General features: G+C 49.9%; 1 protein-coding gene across 1 annotated transcript in view; it reads left to right on the top strand.

Moving 5' to 3' along the window:
* The window catches only part of RHBDL2 (rhomboid like 2), a 233,284-nt gene that overhangs the window by 91,079 nt on the left and 119,384 nt on the right, over positions 1–22,821 (top strand). The gene's annotated exons all lie outside the window — the stretch shown is intronic.

The raw sequence follows: 22,821 nt of genomic DNA, 5'->3' as shown, positions 1-22,821 counted from the left end.
GGCACCTTTGTGCCCTTTTCAGGAGGTGCCTGGCTCCTGTACTGCTGGGCGCCATCTTTTAGTGATTATGAATACCCTTTTTAGGTCTCGGCTAGCCGCGCGAAGCGCGTCTCCGCCGAGAACCTTTTGTCGGCGTGTGTGCTTCCCAGGAGACAATCCTGGCCACGCGCATGGCGATTTGAAACTGCCACGCGCACGCGAACGCGCGCTGTGGCCAGGCGCTGTCTCCTGGGAAGCTCGAAACACCACACACGCATGTGCATACACACAGACACACACACACACACAAGCGCCCATGCACGCACGCACGCACATACATACATACATACAGAGACACACACCCCCCCACACACATACACACACACACAAGTGCACCAATGCAGAGTGTGCAGAGTGAGTGTGCAGAGTGAGTGTGCAGAGTAGTGAGTGCAGAGTAGTGAGTGCAGAGTAGTGAGTGCAGAGTAGTGAGTAGTGAGTGCAGAGTAGTGAGTGCAGAGTAGTGAGTGCAGAGTAGTGAGTGCAGAGTAGTGAGTGCAGAGTGCAGAGTAGTGAGTGCAGAGTGCTGTGTATTGGCAATGTAAATGACAATGCCATTTATTTATGATTTAAAGAAAAAAAAAGGAAATGTCATGAGCAATGCCAATAGCTCAACTTTTAATGCTGCCGAGACCTTTGCATTGTAAATGCTTGTTATTGGTTGTATGTTTTTCTTTTCTCACATTTTATTTAATTTGTTTTATTTTACTAGTAACTTATCTTGACAGAGGAGCCTGGTTATGGTAAAGGGGGTTGTTGGACCCAGGGTTGTGTCTCCTTTTGCCCAACTGTTTTCTGGCTACAGACCAGCAGCGTCAGAACTTGGACACACCCCCTCATTTTGTCACACCAGAATGGAGGGCTATTTAAATGCACTGATAGCGCATATTCACAGCTGATGCATGCAGCAAGCGCGCCAAAGGCAAGCCAATCTATGCTCAGACTGCGCTTAGTGCCAGCCCCCCTGCTGGTTTTACCCTGCAACAGGTAACTCTTCTTTCTTATTCACAAGATGGATTGCTCTCCTTGAAGTGTAATAGTAAGCAGTGCCTAGGACCCACATTGCTACCACTTAATCATAAAAAACCCATAACTTGACCACAGTGTCAGCTAACTCTGACCAACACTAAGACACGGGGTCTAAAACACACCATGTCCTTTAACTCCAACTCAACTACGGCACCTAGCATTTTCAAAGCTACACTCATAAATGCCAGATCGCTCATTAAAAATGCATTAGCTTTTGACGATTTTCTAGAGACCCATTCGCTCGACATAGTATTTGACACCAAGACCTGGGCAGATGCTGCCTCGGCCCCATATCTCATCATGGCCTCTCCCCCTTTGGTTGCTATTTACAGGTTAGATCGTTCGGGGAAAATGGGAGGTAGCGTTTATTTATAGGGATCATTTCAAAGCATCCTTTGGGCCATTGCTGGCTATTTCAGACTGTGACGCTATAGCCTACAAAATAATTTTGACTAACCACTACTCCTTTAATGGGTCTCTAATTTATAGGCCTCCTGGTCTCAGAGCAGCCTTTCTGAATAACAGCAGTCAGGTGATGGACATTAAAGTCAATTTTTCTGACGTTACCATCTATGGGGATTTTAATATCCTTTTTACAGAGGCACCATTCTTTGTACTCACCTTCTGGAAAGCGAGGTTCTTGCTCAGCTAGTAACAGGACCCACACATGTTGCCTGCCATTTACTAGATGGCCTTTTTTCCAACAACCCCCACCTCAGAGTATCATCCACTCACCCCCTTGCCTGGTCTGACCACTATTCGGTCATGTTTCACCTCAATGTAGAAGTTGAAGGTTCTACTGTCCATTCTCAACCACCCAAATCGTTAGGACGGCCCTGGCATAAAATAACTCCGGAGGCGTTTAATACGCATCTAGCTCATTCCACACCTGAGATTTCTGCAGACCTAGACAAGGCTACTAATAATTATCATAAATGGATTGCTTCCAATCTTAACCTGCTTGCTCCCCTCAAAACTGTTAATAATAAAAGGACCTCCCTGTTTGAGCCTTGGTCCGATGACAATCTTAGAAGCGACAAACAAGCGTGTCATAGGCTCGAGAGGAAATGGTGAATTCATTACGACCCGATGATAAAATCTCCTACAAAATGGCTATTCCTGCCTATAAAGGTATGATCTACAAAGCGAAATCTAGCTACATTAGGGCCAAAATTAAGGCCTTTCTTAGTGTCCCAAAAGAAATCTTGGCAACAGTGAACAAGTTGAGTAAGTTACCGGAACCTAAAAACACTGCAGTTAATCAAGAATTGTGCAACTCATTTGCAGATTTCTTTCAAAATAAAGTCAAAGCGGTTTATAATAAAAAAAATTCCAGCCATTCTGCTGCAGGGACGTCTGAGGAGGATACTACCTCTCCCATCCTGGTGGGGACTACCTCTACAGATGCCCCATCGGACAATAACACCATCGTTGAAGTTTTAAACCTCTTTTAGAATACATTGTTCAGACCTTTCTCTGTCAAACAAGGTCAGGGTCTCCTTTGGATCCCTATCCCCCAAAGTTTCTACACCTAGTGCCTAACATCTCAGCTGATTATTTGAGGGGCTTCTTTAACAAGACGTTTTCTGAAGGATATTTCCCTAAAGAATGGAAGTGGGCTTTAATTCTTCCCTTGCTTAAGAAAACCAACTTGGACTGCAAGGCCCCTAATAATTGTAGACCAATCTCTCGGCTCCCACTTCCTGCACAAACTGTAGAGAAAGCTATCAGTACCGAACTCTCTTTGTTTATCAAGAACAATGATCTCCTAGATGCTACAGAGCATGGTTTCAGAAGCCACCACACCACTGAGTTAGCTCTGATTACCATCTCTGAGGAAATCAGGCAAACTCTGGATAAGGGCAGGAAGGCTGCTTTGATCCTGCTAGACCTCTCCACAGCATTCGACGCGGTCAATCACAGTCCTCTTATCGACCGTCTCTTCACCCTAGGCATTATGGGCAAGGTGCTTAAACTTCTTAAATCTTTTCTCTCAGATAGAGAGCAGTGTCTGGAGCTAAATGGCTTCAGGTCTAGTTCCTTTTCTCTTCGTTGCGGGGTTCCACAGGGTTCTTCTCTGAGCCAGATACTTTTTAATTTATATGTAACCCCTTTGGCCAACCTTATAAAGTCATTTGGCTTCACAGTCGTTTCAGACGACGATGGCACACAAATTGTGGCATCACTGGCCAGCAATCCAGAGGACACTGCCTCCTGATTCCATGACTGTATGCATGAAATTGGAAACTGGATGTCTAACAACTATCTCAAGTTGAACTCTGGAAAGACAGAGGTCCTACTGTTTGGGAGGAGCACTGCTTTCTGGTTACCTAATTGGTGGCCGCAGGAAATGGCAGAAACTGGCCCAGAATTACTTCCCACTTGCTCATAAGCAAGAGTCTGATCTTCTCTCTTTCCGTAAATCCCTAAAAACGTGGCTATTTAATAACTAAGGTTCCTTGACCACTGCTCTCTCCCAATCCTCTGCTTCTTCTCTTTTCTTCCTCTTAAGTCATAGCACTAGCGCCTAGACACCTTCGGGTAGTAGTGCACAATATAAATTAAAATTTCATTCAATTTCATGATGCTTCTTTTAAGAGCCATCTCAAAGTTTTGCAGTATGAATCTTTTCTGCATTCACATGCTGTGCATTATTCTGCCTTCTTGTGGTTGGGTCTAGAATTGTCTTTTGTAGTCCCTCCTTTTACAAAAATGAATATATTTTTATGTCGGCGTTGTCGACTCTTTGAATATTTGGTGCTTTGTCCCTCCCTGTGTGACGTCTCACGGATGCCCCAGAAACCCTTTGACGTAGTTGCATTCTTCAGATTCTTTTTCTGCCATTAGGTCTTGAAGCAAGGTAGAGAGCTCCAGAATCAAGGGAAAAAAAGCTGCACCACACAAATTTGGTTTTCGCTGAAGGACACCAATAAACACATTCAAAAGGACATGAAGGAATAGAGTACACCGAAAAGCCATAGAAGAACACCGAAAAGGGCAAGTCCACCACACAGCGACATCACATGGGTTAGAGAATGTGAAAGGGATGTGAAGCACACCTGTTGAACTTGGCATCCTTAGGGTGGTGTTCCCGTGGACTTTTTGTCTCCACGTTTTACTGATTCTTTTTGTTGGCCTTAGGACATTGAGCACTTTGCCACTGTTAACCAATGCTAAAGTGCACGTGCTTCTCCCCCAAACATGATGACATTGGTGTATACCTGATTGGCATATTATGTTGTACTGGTATATTACTTGTAAAGTGGTATACCATACACCCTGGGCCTGTACTTCAAAAGCTACTTGTGGGCTTCAGCACTGATTGTGCCACACAAAGAAGTAGCCTTTCAAACATGTCCGAGGCCTGCCACTGCAGTGCCTATGTGCGCAGTTTACTGCCACTTGAACTTGGTATTTAAAACTACTTGCCAAGCGTTAAACGCCCATTTTATTACATAAAATTCACCTCTGAGGTAGGCCCTTAGTAACCCTAAGTGCAGGGTGCTATGTAAGTAAAAGGTAGGACCTGTACATTTATGTTTTACATGTCCAAGTACTGACAAACAGCCTATTTTGTTTTTCACTACTGTGAGACCTACTCCTCTCATATGTGAGCATTGGTGATTCCTTGAGTGTTGGACTTGGCCCTTCTGGCAGGTTCACCCCTGAACTTTTTGCCTTTTAAGGTTACATCATTATAGTGATTCCTGGTCTTTGCGCACATTAGCACTGTGGCGCAGTGTAAAGTGCGTGCGCTCTCTGAGTGCGCGGGTGAGATTGGCCTGCCCTCCCATAGGAATGCATGGGGGATATGTGTGCCCATAGTAATTCCTGATGCGTGGGGAGTGCAAGGTTGAGTTTGGTATGTGCGGACTCGTGTGATTAAATGCTGCGCGATGATGTGTGCGGCTTTAATGTGTCTAGTGTGGACGTGCCACTTCTAGAAGTTGGCCTGCCTGTGCAGTAAATGTGAATTGACTGTCTGGCTTGTGATTGGCTGGAGCAGGCTGGTGTGCCTGGCTCCAGAAGTCAGGATGGGTCTGACCCGGTGGTGAATGGGGAGATCTGCATGTTGATGGCAGGGAGGGGCTGCACCTGTGACCTGAAAAGGGCTGGGCTTTCCCTCCACAATGCTGGCTCCGTCCCCTGTGGTGCGACTGATGACCCTAGCCTGTCCTGTGAATTGGGAGAAGGGCTGAGCAAAACAAAGTGCTCCAGTACCAGCTGCGTCTGGTTTTCCCCCACCCTGCACCCTAGAGACAAATGGAATTGGTGTATAAAAAGAGGCTGTGACCTCATGTTAAATGTTTTTGTTTCCTGACTTGAATCTACCAGGGGCGTGCTGCTGCTGGGGCCCAGGGGAAGGCTTGCCTCCCTGGGCCCTGCCCAGCCCCTGGATCCTTGGAGGACCCCTCTACTTCCTGAACCCTGACAGAGTGGGGCTTGCTGATGGTGGGGCCCAGGAGGGACCGCCATGGGGGCTGTCTCCTTGCTGGAGTGCCCTGTGTGCTGGCCCATGGGCCCTACATGCTCCCCTGACCTCCAGGACCTTTTTCTTTGCTGTTGCCTTTGCCAGGAATTGATGCTGCCTGTGGGCGCCCAGGGAGCACTGGGCTCCTTTCCCCTGTGGCCCTGTGAGAGGGAATCCCGAGCGTAGGGATTCCCCCTGTAGCCCCTTTAACGCAGGAGCCTACCCTGTGTTATGCCCCGCTTATTTAATTATTATTACAGGTGCCCCCCCCCGTTTTGATGTGCCCCAGAGCGGGTGCCCACCCCGCTGTTTGCTCTTATACCTCGAGGGTGCCTACCCCTCTCTTTGCCCCCGAGAAAATGATCACCGCTGCAGCCCTACGCGAAAACAGGCGCGGGGCGGGACTTCCGGGTTGTCAGAGGAAGTCCTGCCTGCCGCCGCGAGAAGGAAAGAAGCTGGCCCAGTCATGGTCTCGGGCGGCCCGGGGCTCCCGTGAAGTGGGGAGAGCCCTGGAGCCGCCCGCGGAAAGTAGCCCAAGTGTTGCGGGCCTCCGGTGGGCTGGAGGGAGCCCCAGAAGCAGAGAGACCAGAGAGCCCCCACGGAGTTCGGGAGGCTCTCCAAAACCCCGCTCGCAGCCCAGGAGAAGAGCCACCCCAGGAAGCAGCGCCAGAAAAGGAGCCTCCGCCACAGGTCCCGGTGAGTAGGGCTGTGTTGTGCTACTTGTGGGGGGCTCCATGCGCTCCGTAGTGCGGCTGGCCCAAGCGGAGTGGCCCGGCCCCTCCCCAGAGCAGGCCTGCCGTTGCGGGCCGCTCCAGCGTTTAGGGGGCATTGTTATTCAGAGCTTAGAAGGCTCCTGGGAGCATTTTTTTAGTTAGAGCCCGAGAGGCTCTTACAGCCACAGGGGCATCTCACGGGGGAGAGCGGTCCCGGTTGGCAGTGGGCCGTTCCCCCAGTTGGCAGTATTATTTCAGTCAGAGCCCCGTGGCTCCAACGATGGCCCATATTTGTTTTAAAAAACCCTGTAAGGGGCTTGGGGGGCCATGTTTATTTGAAAGGCCCCAGAGGGGCCTGTGCTGAGGCCCGTGGCTCCTACTTTTTGGGGCACCTATGTTTTGAGAGCCAGATGGCTTCCAGGGGCCCCGTTATGCCAGAGCCTAGAAGGGCTCCCCAAGATGCCCATTGGTGACCTGAGCCTAGAGGGCTCCCAGAAGGGCACATATGTTTGTTCCAGAGCCAGATGGCGCCAACATTTTGGCACAGTCTTTGCTCCAGAGGGCCAGTGAGGGCCCCTGTCGCAGTTTGCTTTCCAGCTGCCCAGCAAGTAATGGGCAGCTGCAACGTTTAGGTTTTTTCTTCCTAGGGACATGTGTTCTCTGGACTGCAACGTTTAGGTTTTGGCGCAGTGGCGCAACCTGGACTCTAATGTGATTTATGTGCTGTTATGATTCATGTGCTATTGCTTTTTGGGTGTTAGGAAATGGACTGTGTGTAGTATGTTTTGTGCACCCTGTGTCCTGATACCTCTAGACATATGTTTATGCTTAGGAGGTTGTTTTAGCTAGTATGGGTTATACTAGTGAGTTCATGTTTCCCTGCGTGATATATGCCTAAGGTGGTTAGGATTGCGTAGGAGGTACCTAACTTTTACCAGTGGTTACTGGTTGTGTTCTTCACTTGTAATTTGGTGCTACAATTATCTTATGTTCTAAGTGCTAAGTCCTAAAAGTGCTATTCCTGACAGTGGTCCATGTGGCCATGTCCTATGTATACATAATCCCCTGTAAATTCCGCCCGTGCCAGTGGCACAGTGTAAATTGTGTGTTTATTATCTAATGTGTTTGGTATAATACAAAGGCTATTTTTATATATAACCTTGTGTGGAGTTCCTTTTGTGGGGGGCCTGGGATGTTGTTGCTGGTGGGTGCTTGCGCAAATACTTAACCTACATTGCCTGCGGGATTAGCCTTACTGCTCGTGTCACGGTACCTAGAGGGTGAGCAGGGGTTATCTTTGGCGTGTAACTCCCTTGCCCTGACTAGAGTGGTGGTTTCTGCCTGGCTTTGGCGCAGGCCTTAGCCAAATGGAAATCCCATTTCTAACATTGATACACTGTTAAACTGTAATTCCTGATCAGAGAGGAGCCTGTCTCCAATACCCGTCTGTGGTGGGTGACAGCTACACCTTGTGCATTCCAGCTAGACAGCCGCAAACACAGTAAGGTGAGGCTCATCTGCATTCTGAGCCCTCTTCTGGATTCTGATGGGTCTTCCTGAGCAGGGTAGAATGGGAGGGGCTGGTACAATTCAATCGTTAATGACCTGCCACATACAAATCACAGACTTACTCCCCAAAGATAGCCTGGCAGACATAACTGGGTTAAAAGGGAGCCTTTTCACTTCCTTCAGAGAGCTGCTTTGAAGTCACCTCTACATCCCTTACATCAAAGGCACTTTTGGGTATACTTGCTGAGTCTCTGACCCCCTAAAATCAGACATTTATGGATCTTGAACTGAACCTCCGTTAGAAGAACTGCTGTGCTGCTTAAAGGACTCAACTGGACTGCTTTTCTGGAAGTACTGCTTTTCTGCTTGTTGCCTTCTGCCTGATGCTCCCTGACTCTGCTGAAGGAGAGCTGGACTCTGCCTTTCCTCCAAGTGATCCCCAAGGGCTTGCCGCCTTTTTCTGAAGTCTCAGGAGTACAAAAGACTACCTGTAATTCTGCTGGTGCTGCTGGACTCTGCCCTCTGTGAGTTCTACCCTTGCCTGAGGTGCCCTCTCCATGTTCTGGGCCCCAGAAGTGGATTCTGCAGCTGTTTTGCTACAAAATTGACGCATCCTCTCCTCACCACTGTGCCAATCGGAAGTAACACAGTGCCCTTCAAGGCCGACGTAGTGCCGATCCGGAGTCAGCCCTTTCCGGGTCGACAGCGACTTGGGCCCTGATAGCGAGGATTCGACAATGACGCAGCACCGATCTGAGGTCCTGACTTCAAGGCTCGACTTCGACACATCACCATGACTGCGAGGTTCGATGGTGACGCTGCACCAATCCAAGGTCTCAACTACAAGGCTCGACTGTGATGCATCGACCCACCTGGGTGAATTGGAACCAACGCATTGCTGTCATTGCGTGGAAAAGATTGACGCATTTCATTGTTTGTGACCTGGAAGATACTTTGTTTACTGGGGCTTGCGTGTGTGCTGTAGCCAGTCTGCACTTCCACACGCTTGGTCCAAACTTTGACTTTGCCCCAGTCCAGTGCGACATAAAGTAACCTTTTTAGCGCTACTTACTTCTAAGAGCTTTAATGCATTTATCTCTTTAAAATTCAATATCTCACCATAGAGTTGGTGAGCCAAGATGGCGGTCGCACCCTGAGTGCGCTTCCAGACCCCTCCGCCATCCACCTGCAATCCGCATCACCAGAGAGCCAACTCACTGTGTAGTCGCTGGTCTCCTTGCCGTCACTCCTCCGGCTGCTTCCTGGCCGCCTGCAATCATTCAAGGGGACCTCTGGGGCGAGATCAGCAGGCCGGCCGGACCGTCGGGCAAAATGCCAGATTAGCAGCGATGAGTGTCGCGCCCCGCGGCTCCAGATCCTTTGAGCTGGCAATCGACCCGCGCTCCACGGTGTGCCACGGGCCCCAGGACGCTGCCTGTGTTCCCCCCCGGGGCGCCAGTCTGGAGGCGGGCGGTCGCATGGACCTGGCTTGGCTTGGGGGCTGAAGTTGGCGCTGAGCTGGCAAATCCCACCGGAGGTCCTTGCGGTGGAGAGACGTCCTCGACCGCTATATCGAGCAGTGGGGGCTGGTGATCGTCTGGCTACTGCCCGTGCTTGTCTGTGGCTGTCCTCCTCATCCGGCGCTGCCGCCTCGGCCTGTGCCCGTGCGCTGGAGGAGAGGTAGGTTGCCTGAGGATCTGCGCTGTGCAGCTCATGTGGCGGTAAGTCCAGTAGCGGGAGGGGGTCCCGGCCTGTCTAGGGAGGCCCCACCTTGTGCGCACGGGCGGCCCATCGCGTGGGAGATCCTTCTGTGGACTCATGATCTGCCTATGAGCTCTCTGGGTCCCACACTGCGAGAGGCGGCAACTCTGTGACAGGGCCTGCAGGAGCGGTGTGGTTGAGTCGGCCACGCTGTTGGGCGACGGAGGTACCTTCGGTGGGGGTGGCGTCCTCCTGCTCCTTGTGTGGAGGCAATCCTGAGTCCCCGCGACCTCCACCGCCAGAAGAATCATGTAACGGCTCCCGGGGAGCCGTGTGTCTCGCCCTTCTCGGCGGCCCGCCTTGGTTCCCTGGCCTTTCCTTTGCCGGCTGGCCGGGCGCATCTGTGTCGGCTGCATTAACCGAGCAGTGGAGGGCCTTGGGGGGCTGTTGCCTTGGGCCCTGGGGCTGCAGGAGCAGTGTGGTGGAGTTGGCTGCGCCGTCGGGCGGCGGAGGTACCTTCGGTGGGGGCAGCGACCCCCTGCTCCTTGTGTGGAGGCCCTGATCTCATTGGGCTCATGAAGTCTTGGCCTCCCTTGTGAGTGGACCTGCCTGCTCTGCCTCTGTCCACTAACCTCCAAGCCATCCACACCTCGCAGTCCTCGGTGGAGGGCAAGATTGCGAAAGTCCGAGTGGATATGACCCTGATCCGGCAAGACCTCCGTAATGCCACGGCGCGGATTAAGGAGACTGAATCTTACATATCATCGGTTGAAGACGACATTCAACAGCTTAAGGGGCAGGTGGCGTGCCTCCAGTCACGCACCCAGGAGCTGCATCGGAGGGCCGAGGATGCAGAAAACAGATCCCACCTCAATAACCTCCGCCTGGTGGCGTTCCCGCAGGCGGCAGAGCAGGGCCACCCGCCGAATTTATAGAGAAATGGTTGAGATTTTGGCTCCCATAGGGTTCTCTTTCTCCCTGATTTGCTATAGAGCGTGCTCACAGTTCCCTTGCCCCAAGGCCTCCGGAGGGAGCACTGCCCCGACCGGTCATAATGAGAATCCTCAACTACAAAGACCGAGACTCCATCCTGGCTGAAGCCCACAAGCAGCGCGGACTCCCTTCCGAAAACCATTCAATTATGATTAGGCTGTTCGGAATTCGGTTTAAACCGACTCTGACCGAGAGTACCCTACAGGATGAAAATCAGCTGACATGGTTAAAACCGAGTGTCACTGAATTTCATAGTTGTTGTGCCACTTGATGGAGCCAAAGCATTTGAAACAATTGGCCTGCCTGTGGTGGCCCGGCGCAGAGGTGTCAGGGGAAAAAAACACTGTTACTGCACATGGGGAGCCGAGGTGTGAATGGCCCGAGGGCCAGAGCAACACAGAGCAACCCCTGCCTGGTTCGCGTGGGGGGGGGGGAGAGGAGCTGTTATGGTCTGCCGTCTGTTTTATTGCGGCTGCACCAAGTACTTAACAGGACTTTAAAAAGACCATTTACAGAACGAGGCTTTGTTGTTATTTCGTCCCTTCTTAGAGCCCGTGCAGCTACACTCGTACATGGAGAACAGCTAGAGATCGAGCACTCTGCTAAAAAACAAAGCTCATTCATTTTTTTTTCCTAATTCACATGTGCGTGCTTTTTTGTTGGGAATACAAACGCGAGACTGCTTCATACATTATTCGCTGTATAATCACAGATCCGTTCTGTGATTATACAGTGAACAATGTATGGCGCAGAAGGGGTTAACCTCTTCGCAGTGCCAAAGTAATTAAACAAACTTTTGTTGGACAGACATTTCCGCCAGCTGTTTAAAGCTTGCAAAGGTTACAACGGTAAGACATTTCGCAGATATGTGAGATTACAAAGTTTGGTATTTTCACAGAACTTCACACACCTCGAATTTAAAATGTAAGAGTTTAGTTTTATTTTTCATAAAAAGCCCTCCCGTTAGCTGCAGTCTTCCGTTTAGAGATACATCAATTCTTCTCAACTTGTGCAAGTCCATAGTCAGTGAGAAATGTGCGCTGTTTGTTAACAAAGGTGGGGGTAGTTTGGCAAGAATTGGGTAAACTGGGAATATGCTCAGAGCTTGTCTAAGAGTGGTCATCGGTGACATAGTTGTGGCATGACAGATGTGCACTCTGACAACATTAAGGGTCTGAACGGAAGACGACCAGAAGAGGTGGCTGCAGGAGAAGGAAATTACCACTCCGGGAGTGAATTGCAGGGTTCAGCATCACCTTGGACATTTGTGAAGGGGTCGTTTAGGCAACTTGGATTTTATCGTAGTCAAAAACACAGGCAACTATGACTTGTAAGATTTATGCAGTTGAGGCCTGCAACTTCTTTCAAGCACTGTCAATTACAGAATGTAGTCTTTGGGAAGATAGCGGGGAACTTTTGGATATTTTGATGTGTAATCTGTTCACAAAGAAAGCAGCTCTAATGTTGTGTTGGTGATTTGTAGCATTCGTAAACCTGTAAAACCAGCATTTGCAATGCAATCGGTCTCACTTTTGGGGCCCTTATATGTATATAGCTATGCAGCACATTAGCCTGGGTGCTGAAACATCTACTGTTGTTTAACATGGAGGGAAAGTAAGCGCCAAACTTATAAACAGCAGACCTTTGTTTAATAGACAAAAAGCAAGGCACATTAAAACAAGCGTGGCAGAGGCGGCCCACAGCACCCTGAAATCAAGCAGTCAAAAAAGTACACCTATCGGCTAAGCCAATGCTTGTTTTCAGTTTGCCATGCAGTGCTCTTCGGGGTTTGGAGTGCTATCCAGTGCATGCAGTGGATTCCTGATGCCAATTGTTTCTAAAATTCGTTTTCCAAATAAAAAGACCCTCATTACAACTTTAACAGCCATGCTTTTTCCCAGACCCGATACTTAAGTAGCTATGTACTTCACAGATTAGAAGCCCATTTACTGTAGCATGGTTTATCTGTTGTAGCTCTTTTGAATAGTGTAAAAGACAATGGGCTATGATTTTAATATCAAATGCAAACAACATGAATGCATTATTACTAGCAACACGCAGATATCTTATTCTAAGTACCTGTCTAGTGATTAAAAGCAAGGAAAGTGAAAAGGAGCCAAATTGAAAACTATTAACCTGTCTTAACGCGGCGTAGGTTGAGCTATTAACAGCCCGCATGCTAAGTTTGTCTATACTAGTAAAACCAAAAACAGTCGGTCCAGAAGGTGTCGGTGCCCAAGACATTCATGGGTCGTGCTATATCTGTACCCGCATGTGTTGTGTCGTTCATTGTGTATTCCCTGCGCGAAGTTCTGCATTTTCCTTTTTCATCCCCAATTACAAGTAAAGAAGTGAAATATGCATTTCAAAGTGAATTCTTTTAGGGCTCCTCCTCTGACGTGCAACATCACGCCAAACAAAGATGGCTTCGGCCTGTCCATATGGGCCGTCCTAAAAGTGGACAAGGCTGTCACCAAGAAGCCTGATTTCTAATCACGCGTCACTGTTTACCATAAACGATGACGCGAGCCAGTGGGAAACAGGAGCAGGGCTTCAAGTTCTTTCTGAATTGGTATTGATTGCTAGACCCTTCTGAATCCTTGTTTAAAGCTAAAGTTAAAGTATGCACCCAGTTCTACGCATGTTGCAGAACCTGTACCAGAGAATCTTAACCTTCAGGTGCACCAGTATTGGCATAGAAAGCTACGTCAGTGGCCAGAGTTGGCAAATTGTGTACTGGCTGTTTTGGCGTTGCCAGTCTCAAGTGCCAATGTCGAGAGGACCTTTTAACAAATAAAAGCTTACATGGGAAGGAAAGAGAGAGCACTAATGACCAAAGATGGAAAAAAGCTTCTGTCCATCCTTTACTAGAATACTTTGGATCCTAAAGACCCTAATAACTACAGACCGATTTCCAGGCTCCCTTTCCAGCCAAGCTACTGGAAAAGGTCATGAATACCCAACTCAGTGCTTTTGTCCATCTCAATAACTCTCTGGACGTATCACAATATGGGTTCAGAGCCTATCATAGCACTGAGTTGGCTCTGTTAAAATCCACAGAGGAAATCAGAGAAGCCGTGGATAGAGGAGGAAATGCTGTACTTGTCTTATTGGACTTATCCACGGCTTTTGACACGGTCCATCATGAAATATTGATGGACCGGTTGTCGGAAGTTGGAGTTATGGGGTTGGCATGGAAACTGTTACAATCTTTTCTATCCAACAGGTCGCAGTCTGTCGACCTGGATGGGAATGCCTCAGAACCCTTCTCACTCCCTTGTAGGGTGCCACAGTGTTCCTCGCTCAGCCCCTCTTTATTTAATACTAGCAGCCTGTCCCGACGTTGTCCGGGTATGAAATAGAATGTGTGTAATGTGTGTATTTGGCAAGGGCAATTTATTTTAAAATCTCGGGGTAGACAGCATTTTTTGTTTCATTAGAATAGGGACGGAGAAGGCCCAGCTGCAGCCCTGGTTAATGTTAGCAGGCGCGTGTAATTGGTGTAGTGATCTGCCGCCTGAGCCCGGCTACAGCCCTGGTTGATGTTAGCAGGCGCGTGTAATGTCGTTGAATGAGAGAGTTATCAGCCGCGGGTAAATCCGTTTAATGAGAGAGTTGAGTGACAGCGAGTAGGAGAGGCTGCAGTAATTGTCCCCGCGGAGACGCTCATTTGCGTGTTCCCCCACTTGAGGCCCAGATGCAGGCCTGTTTTGCTGTTAGCAGGCGCGTGTTCCCCCGCTTAAGGCCCAGCTGCAGCCCTGGTTGATGTTATCAGGCGCATGTAGTTAGTGTACTGATCTGCCGCCTGTGCCCGGCTAGAGCCCTGGTTGATGGTAGCAGGCGCGTGTAATTTCATTGAATGAGAAAGTTCAGTAACAGCGCGCAGGATAGGCTGCAGTAACGTTACTTACCAGGCCTCCAGGTGAACGCGTTTGTCACACCCCCAGCACACAGCCACAGCAGACGATCTTATTATTAATGTACGACCCACATGGCATGAAGGGCGGAACGTAGCACACGCCCCCAGCGTTTCTCACGCCCCCAACGTGCCCCTTGATGCGGCGCAATTGCGTTCACATGGCATGAAGGCCGGACACACGCCCCCAGTGTTTCTCACGCCCCCAGCGTGTCACGCCCCCAGCGTGCCCCTTGATGCTGCGCAGCAACGTAATTGGCGCTTGTATGTACGACTCACATGGCATGAAGGGCGGACACACGCCCCTAGAGTATGTCACGCCCCCAACGTTTGTCACGCCCCCAGCACACGCCCACAGACCACGATGTGATGGCCGTACCACACGCCCCCAGCGTTAGTCACACCCCCAGCCCACACCCACAGCACAACGCAGACACGCCCACAATGGACTACTTTGCTGGCACGGTTCTTTTACCTTTTAAATGTATAGAGGACTTGGCCTAACGGCTAAGGCGCTCGACCTCGGACCTGGGGATCTGGGTTCGGGTCTTGGTAACGACGCCAAACATCCTGTGATTCTGGGCAAATCACTTAATCTCCCCGTGCCTAACAAAAATTAATGTGCGTCCTCATGTAACGTAATTGGTGCTATGTAAAGCGCTCTGATACCTGATTCAGTTCGGGTCAAGTTCGCGCTATATAAAACTCTGCAAAAAAAATATATATGGTGGCCGTCTGCATAGCCTATGTCCTTCTGCTGCAACTGCCCTTTCCAACGCTGTATTGGGTGTTGTGATTGGTGCTGTGGTTACTGAGATTACCCGCCTCAAAGGTTTGGGCTCTCTCTTTATAATATTAGTATGGATATATTTGGCACCATTGGCGGGAGTCATTAGGTCCTTTGGCTTCCAGCTCACCTCTTATGCAGATGACACACAAATTGTGTTATCACTGACAGAGGGAGCTGAGAAGGAGGCCGGGGATCATTTTCACGATTGTATGAGCGCAATCTCGACCTGGATGTCAGCCAACTGCTTAAAACTAAATTCCTCTAAGACCGAGGTCCTGAAATTTAGCAACAATCCACGGGTATGGACACCAGAGTGGTGGCCAGAGGACCTTGGCACATGCCCAGAACATGCCAGGAAAGTTAAGAATCTAGGAGTTTTGGTGGACACTAAACTTACTATGGGAGACCAAGTAAGTATGGTGACCTCAGCCTGTTTTATGGTTCTCAGAATAATCCGGAAAATCAGGATCTTCCTTACTCAGAGTAATTTGAGGACAGTGATACCACCTCTTATAATGTCGCCCTTGGACTATTGTAATTGCCTTCACCTTAATGCTCAAAAACAACATTTGAATAGGCTTCAACTGGTCCAGAATGCAGCTTAAAGAATGCTGACTGAAATCCCCAGGTTTGTCTCTTTCAGGAGCGAACTGAAAAAATTGCATTGGCTTCCAGTAAGGCTTAGAACTCGCTTCAAGGCTCTGTGCATTGTTTTTAAGGCAGGTAATGGAATAGGTCCGGAGATTCTTAGACGCAAACTTAAATGGTATGTACCAGGCAGGAACTTAAGATCAACAGGAGCTAAGCAAGTGCAAGTGACCTCCTTTAAAAAATCTAGAGGTAGAGGCTTTATTGTCTGTGTTTCTAGAGCCTGCAACAAGCTGCCTTTCATGCTTAGAAATTCCCAGGACTTTCTGTCTTTCCATAAGGGTCTGAAAACTTTGCTCTTTTCCCAGTAATACGAAACCAGCTTCCCAGGTAATCAGCACCTAGCATCAGGACACCCTAGGGCATGGGTACTCACAAACTTTCTCTCAGGGGGCAAATTTACAGTGTGGTTTGTGGCCGAGGGCCGCACCTGTGGAGGCGGGGTCAGTGGGGGAGGGGGAAAAGGCTAGAAAGAAAAAAACTGTGACCATGAAGTTGAACACAGGCCCCTGCAACTAACACGTTCATCCACTGAGCCAACAGACCAGCATACACACACATCTCTCTCCCTCCCTCTCTCTGTCTCCCTCCTTCTATCTCTCTCTCTTGCTCCCTCCTTCCCTCTCTCTCTGTCTCCCTCTGTCTCTCTCTGTCTTACCTCTCTTTCTCTCTGTCTCCCTCCCTCTCTTTCCTTCCCTCTCTCTGTCTCCCTCTATCTGTGTCCCACTTTCCCTCTATCTCCCTCCCTCCGTCTGCCCTCTGTCTGTCTCCCTCCCTCTGTCTGTCTCCCTCCCTCTCTCTGTCTCCCTCCCTCCCTCTGTCTGTCTCCCTCCCTCTCTCTGTCTATCTCCCTCCCTCTGCCTGTCTCCCTCCCTCTATCTGTCACCCTCCGTCTGTCTGTCTGTCTCCCTCCCTTTGTCTGTCTCCCTCTGTCTATCTCCCTCTCTCCCTCTGTCTGTCTCCCTCTGTCTGTCTCTCTCTCTCTCTCTCTGTCTCTCTCTCTCTGTCTGTCTCTATCGCTGTATGTCTCTACCTCTATCTGTCTCTGCCTCTATCTGTCTCTGTCTGTCCCTGTCTTTGACCCTATCTAGCTCCGTCTGTCCCTGTCTCTAGCTGTCTCTGCCTCTATCTGTCTCTATATGTCTTTATCTGTCTCTATCTCTATCTGTCTCACCTCACCCGGCTTTCACTCCCTGCTGCCCTCCCACCTCACCCAGCTCTCACTCCCTGCTGCCCTCCGTCACCTCACCCGGCTCTCACTCACTGCTGCCCTCCCACCTCACCCGGCTCTCACTCCCTGCTCTGCCCTCCCACCTCCCTCACCCGGGATCTCACTCCCTACTCTGCCCTCCCACCTCACAGGGCTCGCACTCCCTGCTCTGCCCTCCCACCTCCCTCACCAGGGCTCTCACTCCCTGCTGCCCTCCCACTTCCCTCACCCGGGCTCTCACTCCCTGCTCTGCCCTCCCACCTCCCTCACCCGGGATCTCACTCCCTGCTCTGCCCTCCCACCTCACCCGGGCTCTCACTCCCTGCTCTGCCCTCCCACCTCCCTCGCCCGGGCTCTCACTCCCTGCTCTGCCCTGCCACCTCACCCAGCTCTCAGTTCCTGCTGTCCTCGCCCCTTCCCCCTTCCCCCCCTCTCCCCTGTGTGTCAGCCTTGGGAGGTGAAATCTTTTCCTTGATATTGTTCATGTGTAAAAATGACAAAATAATGAGTAACACTCGCACCAAATGTGCTCCGTTATACCGCATGATTTGCCTTTTCTTGCCACGTAAGATCGTAAACCAAGAAGTATAATTTGTTTCTTCCCTGCCGCATAATTCCAGTGTCCCCGCACATACAGGACCAGTTCACTACCAGAAGCAGCAGTGCAAGTTTCCATTACAGACATAATAACTAAAATAACATGGGCAGCAGCAGTGCTTAATTTAAGCATGTAGTTTCTTTTTGGGTGGGCGGGGGAGTGTTTTTTGGGACAGGCACTTATTTTTCCTCTTCAGACAGTTCCAAAATCAAATGAGGGAAAACACACAAAGGGGAAAGGAGGAGGAAAAGAAAGACTGAAAAAATGTCGAAGTGAAAAAGCAGGAATCTCCAAGAGTGTGACAAAGGGTAAAGAGCGTCTGATAGTGGATTACAGAGGCCGAAGGCGGATTTAAATTTACGCAGCGGAGCACTGACAATTAATACAGCCTGGCTGACACAGCCTCCCAGGCACCCCAGTACTTCACACGTCTTTAAACGACCATTTGTATGTAAATGAGGCTTTGTTCACCTCTTGGCGCCCCTGCAGCTCACTCTTCACTGTGGCTGGAATCGCCCGGGCCCCCACAGAGCAGTGTCTCTGACTCGCACTGCTGCTCCCCGAGGTGTTTACTGAAGTTAAAAAAAACACACACACAGGTGCGATGTGTCAAGCTCCGCGGGCCGCCACTGAAGGCTTGCCGGGCCGCTACTGGCCCGCGGGCCGTACTTTGAGTACCCCTGCCCTAGGGTAACCGTGCGTTCTACAAAAATAAATAACATAACATAACATAACTCTCACGCGCGTATAGACATCATCTACATTCCCTCGACCGACTGCCTTAGGCTCCAAGATGTTGTTATCCTCCCGCTGGGTATATCTGACCACTCTCCGGTGATGCTCACTCTAGGTGCTCTTCCTGCCTCACTGCGTCAGACTTGGAGATTGAACGCTTGGTTCCTCCAAGACAAGGAATTCCGGAAAGTGGTAGGGCGGGAACTCCAACCTTATTTTCAGACCAATGAAGAGTCGGTGTCATCGCCGGGTGTCCTGTGGGAGGCTGGAGTCGCCAAGGGGCAACTCAAAACCCAGCGGCGAATGCAGCTGGGCCAGCTCACCTCCCGCAAGGCACCGGCCCTACGCCTTGAGCGGTCCAGCGCCCTGAACCCTGACGCCTTAGAAGTGAGACTCCTTGCTCCTATATGCGAAGACAATTGTCGATGGACGCGGCTAAACTCCTCTGGCGTTCTTCCATCGCTAGGTTGTACGGTTGGGGAGACAAGAACGGTTCCCTTCTCCATCGACTGGCCACCTACCCCACAGCGAACCGTATAATTCCCGAAATCATAGATCAGGACGGTTCGGTATGTAATTCCTCAGCCGACATGGCCCAGGCCTTTGCACTGTATTATCACCAGCTATACGCGGCCCGGGCTCCCTCCCTGTCTCTCACAGACATGTTGCGAGCGGGAAACAGTCAACTCCCTCATTTAGATTCGGCTGTTCAGGAGGACCTGAACCACCCCATCACCCGTGAAGAGATTGGGGAAGCGATTGCTCTTGTTTCGTCCGGCAAGATGCCTGGTCCGGATGTCCTCCCCCAAGGATATTAAGCCCTGTTCCGTGAGACATTGACCCCACACCTTGCCCAGCTATTCAATGAGGCAGTGGAGAAGGGTTCCTTTCCATCAGAGACTGATGTGGCGACTATTGCGGTCCTCCATAAATCCCAGCCGCCCTCGCCTTGGTGCGCGGACTATCATCCCATCTCACTTGTTAATACAAAGCTAAAACTGTATGCCACGATACTCGCTCAGCGCCTCAAACCCCATTTACACATGTTGATCCATCCAGATCAATGCGGGTTCATGCCATCAGGTGGTACCCGACATTGCTTGCGGAGGCTGTACTCCGCTCTGGCCCATCGCAACTTAATAACCCCGTACCTCACAGTCCTTCTGGTAGATTTTGGGAAAGCCTTCGATTCGGTGGATTGGGGTTTTTTAGATGATGTCCTGGCGGAGATGGGTTTTGGATCCCGCGTTCGCTCATCCGAGGGCGCGTGTCTTGGTGAACGGGGGTCAATCTGAACCCTTCCAGATCTGCAGGGGCATGAGGCAGGGCTGTCCCCTCTCTCCCCTGCTCTTCGCTCTGGTGATGGAGCCCTTGGCGGTCCTCATACGCTCAAGCGGACAGGTACGGGGCTGGGAGTGGACCAATACAGAAGCAGACAAAATCGCCCTCTATGCGGACGATGTCCTGATTTACTTGGCTGACCCTGCGAGTTCGGGGCCCCACTGTCTCCGGATCCTCCGGTCTTTTGAACAAGCCTCCAGCTTAATCCAGATAAATCGCTCTTGGTTCCCCTCCACATCACTAGAGAATGCTCTGAGTGGCAGTCCACCATACCGCTCCGCCGCCAGTCTTTCAAGTACTTAGGGATATGGGTGATCTTACTCCCTGAACTCAGCTGGGCTCTCAATGTCACTCCCCTGGTGAAACAGGCCAAGGCAGACCTGTCAAAATGGCAACCACTGCCCCTGAACCCCATGGGAAGAATCGCGCTTTTTAAAATGATGATTCTTCCCCAGTTCCTTTACATGCTTCAAAATACTCCCCTTAATTTTCCGAGAGCGCGGCTCCGGGAGCTTGAAAGTCTGGCTTCCATATTCCTTTGGGGGAAGGGCAGGTCCTGATTGGCCCTGGGCGTCTGCCAGATCCCTTCTTTTGATGGGGGGCTAGGGATGACCCATTTATATCTCTATTACCTGGCTACGCGTTTGCTTTCGCTTCATGACTGGTTTAACGGGGGATGGTCTCATCCGGCCTACAGGTTGGAACTCAGTGAGTTGGGCATGTCCAACCTCCTATCGATGATGTACGGGGTGCCTGTCCCGCCTCATTCTGTGTTCCTGGCCTGGCGGGCCGCACTCAGCCACACCAAATGGACTCGCACGCTGACACAATGCACACCCTTGTGGTAGGGTACCTGGCTCAGGGAAGTCAATGGGCTACAGGGCTTCCAGTCATGGGATCTAATAGGTATTTCACAGCTGGGTGACGTCTGGGTGGGCGACTACATGCGCTCCTTTCTGGACCTTCAGGCTAGATACTCTCTGCGTCGCTCGCAGTTTTACAGATATTTACAGCTGCTCCACGCCCTTCAGATTCACCTCACGACTGGTACACGTCTCCCGGATCACATCCCGCCTGAGGCACAAATCCTGCTGGGGGACCTGTGGAGGGGAGGTATCTCCTGCATCTACCAGACACTCATTAACAATTCCCCCACCTCACTTGATCGGCTGCGGACTCTGGGAGGAATGGGTGGGCTCCCTGGAGGAGGAAGACTGGTGCGATGCCCTTATGGTGCCCAGGACAGTCACTGCCCCTGCCAGATTGCGTATGATACTGCTTTACTTCTTACATGCCGGCTATTTGACACCGGCACGCCTGCACCGGGCGGGGTTACAACCGACCGCCGGCTTCACGAGATGTGGTCACGAGCCAGCCGACTTCTGCCATATGGTATGGTCTTGCCCACGCTTGGCGCGGTTCTGGGGAGACATTGAGGAGGAACTCGCAGAGGTACTGGGGTGGGAGATCCCACTTGACCCAAAGCATGCGACTTTGGGTATCACAGACAGGTTGGATAGGTGCAGGAATTAAACATTATTTTACACTATAGCGATGGTGGTGGTGAAGAGGGACATAGCTTCTGTCTGGAAAAGTTCTGACCCTCCCACTGTGGGGAAATGGCGGGCCGGGGTTGACTGGTGTGCCACGTAGAAGGGAACAAAGTATGCAGCGTGTGGCTGCCCCAAGAAGTGCCATGGGGTTTGGTGGAAGTGGTTGGGGGGCCTGACTTAGTTTCGTAATAGAGGCTCTGAAATTATCCTTTTGATTCTGAATGTAATTAACCTTGGACTGTCCAGATCATTACACGTATCCTTCTGTTATCATGGTATCTTGATGATTGGCTGGTATTTTGTTAAAATCAATAAAAATATGTTTATCAAAAAAAAATTCAATATGTCAACATTATTCCTTTAATATTCAATATCTCAACGTCTATACATTGGATGTTTGTTGTTTTGGTCTTGTTTTGTTCAGAATATAATAATCTATTTTTCTAAACCAGTGTGGAGTCTTTTTGTGGTGTATTCATTATGTTACTGTGTGTGTGCTACACAAATACCTTACAGATTGCCTCTTTAGATGAGGCTGACTGCTCTGTGCAAAGCTACCAGAGAGTGAGCACAGGTTATCTTTTAGTGTGTATCTAGCTTACCCTGACTAGAGAGGTGCTTCCTGCCTGGGTGCATACCTCAGCCAACCAGGAATCACAGTTCTAACATTGGTGATCAGCATTGAGGATAAGTATTGTGTTTGTGCAATACCATAAAGTAACTAATTGTTCAAAAAGTAGCTATATTTTTGCTATTTTTGTGTCCCCTCACGGGGAATCCAGAAACCATGAATATCTTTAGAATCCCAAGGATGTTGCTAAGAATGACACAAATTTGGTATGTATACCATATGTGTTTAAAAATGTATGGAGGCCTATGCACAAACTACCTCAAATAGCCAAAAAAGGACTCCCCACTTGGGGTCAGGGGAATGCCCACCAGTGAAGAGGCTAATTGTTCATCAAAACGTATATGCAGAAAATATATAGAACATCATGGGAGTTCTACTATAAATATACCAGTGTTGCTCAAATATTCTAGGGTGTTGCCAGTAATGGTGTTCATCAAGTATTCTATGATACCTAGCCAAAGGTGCCTCTTAAATAAGACGGTTTTGTGCTCCGAATCCCAGTGTGTCAGGAGAGTCACTGATGCTGAAGCGGATCTGGACATTTCCCTGCGTCAGTGGATGCTCACCGTGCAAAGGATTTTGCTCATGATGCTGGGATTGGTGTGGGCCACCTATTATTTCATCGTAATGAAATTCCATCCTTCTAGGCTTTATAGCGGCAACCAGAGGATGTGCATAACCTACCCTGAAGGGGCATTTGCTGGGCACCTAGTAATCAGCAAGAATTTCCCCACGCCGTTTTCAAGTTCTAAAATCTTTCATTTGCTCTATATGTTATTCCTCCAGTCACCTCTTCTCCAAAGAAAGGACTTTTTTCTCTTTGAACAGTGACACAGATTTTAAGTGCAAGAGCACTACTCAGGTCTCTACGGTGAACTAACATTGCCATTATTTTGCTTCCCAGGGCCAGCCACCAAAGGGGGCCACTAGAAGTGAGGAGTCTTGTC

This window comes from Lissotriton helveticus, chromosome 3_1, assembly GCF_964261635.1.
Source record: "Lissotriton helveticus chromosome 3_1, aLisHel1.1, whole genome shotgun sequence".
Classification (NCBI taxonomy): Eukaryota; Metazoa; Chordata; class Amphibia; order Caudata; family Salamandridae; genus Lissotriton; species Lissotriton helveticus.
The sequence above is the reverse complement of the archived record's forward strand: the minus strand, read 5'-3'. Positions and strand labels throughout refer to the sequence as shown.